This window comes from Hibiscus syriacus, unplaced genomic scaffold, assembly GCF_006381635.1.
Source record: "Hibiscus syriacus cultivar Baekdansim isolate YM2019G1 unplaced genomic scaffold, ASM638163v2 tig00000329_pilon, whole genome shotgun sequence".
NCBI lineage: Eukaryota > Viridiplantae > Streptophyta > Magnoliopsida > Malvales > Malvaceae > Hibiscus > Hibiscus syriacus.
In genome coordinates, this window is record NW_024061782.1 from 2,418,752 (window position 1) to 2,425,888 (window position 7,137).

The following is a 7,137-nucleotide window of genomic DNA, read 5'->3' on the forward strand; positions in this document are numbered from 1 at the left end:
TCAAAGTGAATTTCTGAAAAATAGTTAATAAATGAACTTTGAGATGGAATTTGACTTGTCATAGGTATGAATAAGAAATTATAAGTATTAAATCAAAGTTTGGATAGCATGGAAAATTGGGTATGATTCTTAACTTTAAGAATTTGGATGAGATATGGGAGATAATAAGGTGTTGGAAAGATAAAAGTTAGATAAAATGGTTGTAGTTGAGTTTAGTGGTATGAAAAAAGTTTTATATGAGGAAATTTAATGAAAAGTTGTGGAATATTTGGGTGAAACCAGTTTATTATTGACAGGTGCATCGATACACTATGAATGGGTATCGATGCACTAAGAACAATTTTGAAGGTGCATCGATACACACCGGTAGACATCGATGCATGAAAATTTCAAAGCTATTTTGGGTATAGATGCACCCATAGTGCATCAGTACACTCCTAAAGGAAAAGTTGAAGTTTGGTTTATTAAATTAGCCTAAGTTATTAATACCAAGTTATAAGTCTTAGGCTTCTGATAATTGTCTCGGAAATTATGTTTATGTAGACATTGAGCCTAAACGAGTTCCGGAACAAGTGACAAGTAAGATTGATCGAGGGAAAGGCAAGGAAATATAGGTGAGTGCATCTTATTTTGACATAGGATTACATAGAAATTGGACTTGCGATAAGTCTATTTCCTATAAGTCTAATGCATGAGTATACGTGTTGATGTGTTTTTGTATGTACTGTAAGATTATATGTTTATGTAATAACATGAGGAGATAAGTCATGTGGTATTAATATAAGAAATTATATGAATGTAAGAGATCATATGAACAAGAGATAAGAGAGATGAAGGATAATACTATAGGATTATGATAAAAACATAAATGATGACATGTATGTGTGTATGTATGTAAACATATGAGTTACATGATTTATGTGAATACATGTTTGAGTGATACCCCATGTGAACTGGTATAAATGACAGAGGTGATTACATGAGAATATTATATAAGTTATGTGATATGGACATAAGGGATTATATGAACATGTGATATAATATATGTAAAACTGATCTATGTGACCATATGAGAATGTGATATGATCTACATGAATATGCAATATATGATACATGTTATATGATATGAGATAGATGGTTACACATACATGTGGTATGTGACAGAAGAAAAGAAATATGTGATCATAAGAGTAATGATATGAATCATAATGATAGTGCCCATGTTATGTGATATGAGATCTAGGGGTATAGTTGGCATGCCAAGAGTCGAGGGTTACCTATGTCTTTTGGGACATATGGACAGGATTACCTATGTCTTTCAGGACATATGGACAAGATTACCTATGTCTTTCGGGGCATATGGACAGTTACCTATGTTCTCAGGAACATATGGATAGGTTCTTTGGGACATCGATTGAGCTGTGGTGACATCAAAACAGTGCACAACCTCAATGTACTCGGATACCTTAAGTTCTCAATAATGTACATAGGCTTATAACATGTATTAAAAGTGTTGTTATTGTTATTTGTTATCATGTTATTACTCTTTACATTGAAGTACATGTGACATGATTGAATGATTTGATTATATGTTTATATTTATAGAAAATGCATTATTATTATTATTATTATATTTTATGCCTCACTAAGTCTATGACTTAGCGTGTAAGTGATTTACACGTAAGTACTGAGAAGCAGGAGGATCAAAGCTAAGTTAAAAGAAACAACATATCTCCGCTCAAAGATCAGATCAGAAGTAAATTATACAGTATGTATTGTTATGTAATAAATAGGTTGGGATGTAAACAAAGTTTTTAAATTAAGTATTTATGCTCTGATTGAGTTTGGAAATGTTTTAAACGTATTTATGTAAATGGTACAGTATAGTGATGAACGGTTAAATTTTTATGAGTTTTATATGTTTTACCGAAAGTTATTGTAGCAGTGCATTGGTACACTGTAGCAGTGCATTGGTACACTGTAGCAGTGCATCGATACACAATTTATATTAGATGTTTTTGTGCATCGTTACACTGTAGCAGTGCATCGATACACTGTAGCACAGTTCATATTACTATTCATTACTGTTCACGGTATTGTTCATACAGTATATTACTGTACATAAAAATGTATTTTTCCTTAAATTGTTATAATGAACATAATTCAACGGTATATTATCGTATTTTCTTAATATAAGTCGAAACATTTTGTTTTTGTAAGAATATTGCTTTAAAAAGTCAATGTGACATCTCAGACTCATATCCGGGTCGGGGACGAGTTGGGGGTTTTACAGAATACATGACTATGAGATAAAGTATGTGATTATGAGCTAGGTAAACATGTGTAAAAACTATATAAACAACAGGAACATGAGTTGGGCAAGTTTATAGTGATGTGATCAATTATATGAACCAGTATAATAGAATTATATAACTAAATGAGAAGTGAGATAAGTTAAATAAGATTAAACTATAGGATGATCTGAGAATAGTATATTAATGAGGAAACTTGAGCATAATAGATGATACGAACCTATAAGATAAGTGACATAGGGAAGATTTATATACTTAAAAGAAACTATGATATAAGAGTCATGTGAAACTGAACTAAATAAATAGATTAACTTAGTATATAAATAATGTGAAATAAGTGATATAAATTATATGTGAGGGTTTAGGTTACATGATCGGTATAAATTCAGGATAGTGTAATAAACCATGTGAACTAGTATAAATGATTTATGTGAGTAAATGGAAAAGTGAGACAAGATAGATAGTATTTACTTATAGGACATATGAGATTACTTGTTTATGTTATATAATCTATACAGGGATAAGTTAGGAAACTACATGTGAAATGAGATTGAGTCAGATGAGTTACATGATATATTAAGTATGTTAAAGGAAGTTATGTGAATGTATGTTGGTATGATATAATTGAATGATGTGATTATGAATGAAATGATATGAACTATATGAAAATAAGTAATGTGCTTACATAATCACAAGATATGATTCATGAAATGAGATATATAAAAGAGAAAGTATATGTGATATGTGAAAGTGAATCATATGTCTATATGAATATAGGAACTTATATGAAAGAGAATGCCCATGTTATGTGAAATGAGAGCTAGAGGTATAGTTGGCATACCAAGAGTCAAGGGTTACCTATGTCCTTCGGAACATATGGACAGGTTTACCTATGTCCTTCGGGATATATGTATGGGTCCTTCGGGGCATAGATTTCACATGCCATTCAGTGGGAATTATACGATCTGTGGTGACAACATAAGTGCACAACCTCAATATACTCACATATCTTTAGTTCTCACAGGTGTACATGGACTAATTAAAAAGATAACATAAATAAGTTTGGTATGATTATATGTTTGTTTTATTGTGGAATGATATAGGTGATGTGATGATATATATATGGTTTGGTTAAGAATGTTAGATACAAAAGCATATGACTAAGAATTAATAATGAAATAATGTTATTGAGGATAAGAATAGTAATAAAAATAATGAAATTATATGTATATGTATATGTATGTATTTATGTTGATGCATAATTTGTGTTATAGTTGCATATGAATATATGGTATGTGCATAGTAGGAATTAATAATGATATGCTATAGTAAGTTTATTTATTCCTCACTAAGTCATCAACTTAGCGTGTGAGTGGTTCACACGTAGGTTCCAGGAAGCAAGAAGAGAAGCTAAGAGGAGCAAGACAGATCAACCTCTCCTTTACGAATTTTAGATCAGAAAAGAATTTTGAATCATATGTATGTTGTTATATTAAATGTAGTTGACATGTATTAATAGATCTGAGTTAAATATGCTCTGATATGTTTGTAAACCAATTGATTTTGATTAATGTAAAGTATTCATTTTTTTAGATGGTGAATTTAAACTTTTCGATATTTTGAAAAGAAAAATGTTTGAAAAGTCAATGTGACATCTCGGACTTAGATCAAGGTCGGGTCCAGGTTGGGGGTGTTACACCCTAATTCAACATCCTCTACAGTAATTTCAACTTCTTCACTAACAACAGATTTAAACTCATCTTCACCATCATGCTCGTTTACAATAGCATAAAGCCCAGACACTCTATTTGCCTTTAACTCAACTTCACCAACAGTCCATCTACATTAGCAGGCTCGTTTTCCTCTATTTTGTCTTCACCAGTAAGACTGTCTACAGTAGCAGACCCAAAAAGTACTTTATTTATCTCTAATCCATCTGCACTAATTTTAGTAACATCTTTTCCCAAATTAATCTCATCCCTCAACAACCTTATTAACATCATCAACAACCTCAGTAACTTCTTCATCCATATCAATTTTATAGTCTACATAGATATCAACAATATCATTCTTGAGAAATAAATTCATCACATGTCTAACTGTATCATCATTGTAAATCAGCACCAAAATATCACAATCATACTTATCATTAGGTACCCTATAGTACATAAATTTTTGCAATCCATATTCCAAAAGTTCCAAATTCCCTAGTATATCTCACATGCATAACACATTTGGATCAACTTGAAATTTTTTAGTTGCTCCATTTACATATTCAAACCTCGAACTTGTATTAAATCTATCACTATGAAAATATTACAGCATATAAATATCACTAGCCATAGTACTACATCACCAATAAAAAAAGATAGCATTAGCCATTATCATATGACATGTATAAAAGGCAAAAAAAACTTTAAAGCAATTACACGTGCTAACAAACAAAACTATAAAGAAAAAGAATCCGCATGAACCACGTGCTAACAGACAAAATTATAAAGAAAATATAAATGTACGTGCATCATATACACCACATGCCATCCTGAATTACATTAAACTCCCACATGCCACACAGAATTCCATGGCACATTACACAAACATGTTATTACAAAACCAGAAAACTATGTAAAACCAAGAATCATAATAATGGCAAAATCTAAGTCAAACACAACATGCTATTAAAGAACCAGAAAACTAAGTCAAACATCAATAAATTTATGCCAAACAGAATCCGAATAATGGTAAACACAACATGCCAAACAAATTATGGTAAACAGTAAAACAAGAATAAAAAAAGGTTTTCAAAGTTAAATAATATCTCACCCTTTTTTACCTTGTACCCTTCAAACAACGCTCACATGTTAGAACAAGAATAAAAGAAGAAAGTTAAACAAAACAGTAAAAAAATGATTTTCACAATCAAATACTTAAAGTAAATAAGGATTCTTACAGATTTCTACTACAATGGTCCTCTATAATATTTTCAGTTTGCAAATGGTCCTCAAAATGGGTCTCGATTCTAGGTTTCCAGAGTTTGCGAATGAGTCATGCATGCTTTTTTAGAGTTTGCGAAAGATATGGGTTTTCAGAGTTTGCACAAAATGATTTCTTAGATTAGGTTTTCTTGACTCAAAGGATGATGATTTTTTCGGGGATGAGAAAGTTTTTTGATGGACGGTTTAATTTTCGAAGAACAAAATGCAAGATTCAATTTTTGAAGACGTTTATCTCACGATTCATTTCTTTGGATTTTTTCGGTTTGATTCAAAGATATTTGTGACGATTATATTCAATGAGTTTGGGGTTTTTTTATTCAAAGAATCTTTTGAACTCCAGTTTTTCAGATACGATGAATAACGTGAAGGTTAAGTATAATTTTAATGATTCAGTCCAAAATAAAAATATTTTTTACATTTTTTAATTATTACTTTCCACATCAGCATTTTAAATCCATTCAGCGCGCAATCAATAACAAACTAAGGCAGCTGGACATGATAACATGCCACATACATTGGTCAACAACGGATACCATTAGTCAAAAGGCTAGATTGATTTCTTTTATCGAGTTTGAGGATCACAATCATCCAAAAAAAATGATAGGAGCTACATTGGTTTTTTCCGAAAGTTCAAGGGCCTATAATGCATTTAAGCCAAATATTTTTAATTCAAGATTCATAGTAAATGATATTTTAATGACGTTTTCGTATTTCAAGTTTGGTTGGGTGACGTGAGAAAGAAAATTTGCAGGATAGAGAAGTAAATAAAAAATAATATTTTTATTGATATATTACGTAGAAGTAGGGCTGGTAATTATCTATGGGTGAGTGGATTATCCACCCACTCGACTCGAATAAATGGATGAAAATTTATTGTGAAACGGATGATTGACGGGTAATAGATGGGTCAGGTGATGGGTCGGGTCGGATATGGATGAATTTTTTTGACCCATCACCCGCATCATCCATCCACCCACTAATATATCGATCTATCCATATATATATATATATATATATATATATATGGATTATTTAGAATCATCCATATACTTTCAACAAACCATTGTTTTGCAGGTAGGGTCTTGTTTCTGTTTTATTTCTCCGTTAGAAACAAAAAGTCTTTTGGCTAAGATCAAGTACCGTATAGTATATGTTTATTAGTTTAGTATCTCATACGTAGGCTAATGGCTTATACGATATTAAATTTATTTATTGAGGGTGAGAACCTTTCATAGTAGCTTTCTTCAGGGGAGGATCGATCTCAAATTCGAGTTTGAATCGAGCTCAAATTCGAGTTTGAATAGAGTTCAAACTCGAGTTTAATTGAGCTCGAGTCTAAAGTTTTAATCGAGTTCTTAAATTTTTTTTAATTCGAGCCTTTTCGAGTTCGAGTCGAGTTTTAATAATATATTTTGAGTTCGAGCTGAGCTTGATAATTTTAGCTTACAAGTTTTCGAGTCGAGTTGAGCTTACTTTTATAGTTTTCGAGTTCAAGTCGAGCTCAGCAATACTAGAGTTCGACTCGGCTCGTTTACACCCCTATTTATAGTATCATCCATTTCTCATCTGCTCTACTCGCTCCACCCGAGGATGATGGATGGAGCAGATATGGATGAAATTTTTGGTGGGTGATGCATAGTGTGGATGGAGATTTGAACCGCGGGTGATGAGACGGATGAAGCTTCACCCTACCTATCTTTGATCCATTGCCAGCCCTAGGTAAAAGGAAGAAAAAGTTGTAAGAAAGTTTATTTATTACTTTGTAAAATTAAAAATTGAAAATTTGAAAACTATATTTTTCAAATCAATTCATATTTTCCCTCTCATTT

The 7,137-nt window shown here is 31.6% G+C and overlaps 1 non-coding gene across 1 annotated transcript; it reads left to right on the forward strand.

Moving 5' to 3' along the window:
* Nucleotides 1–6,418: 6,418 nt before the first annotated feature.
* On the forward strand, nt 6,419–6,611 carry LOC120178308. The gene has a single exon (XR_005521505.1). It is a non-coding gene; the product is annotated as a U2 spliceosomal RNA (small nuclear RNA).
* The last annotated feature ends 526 nt before the right edge of the window (nt 6,612–7,137 follow it).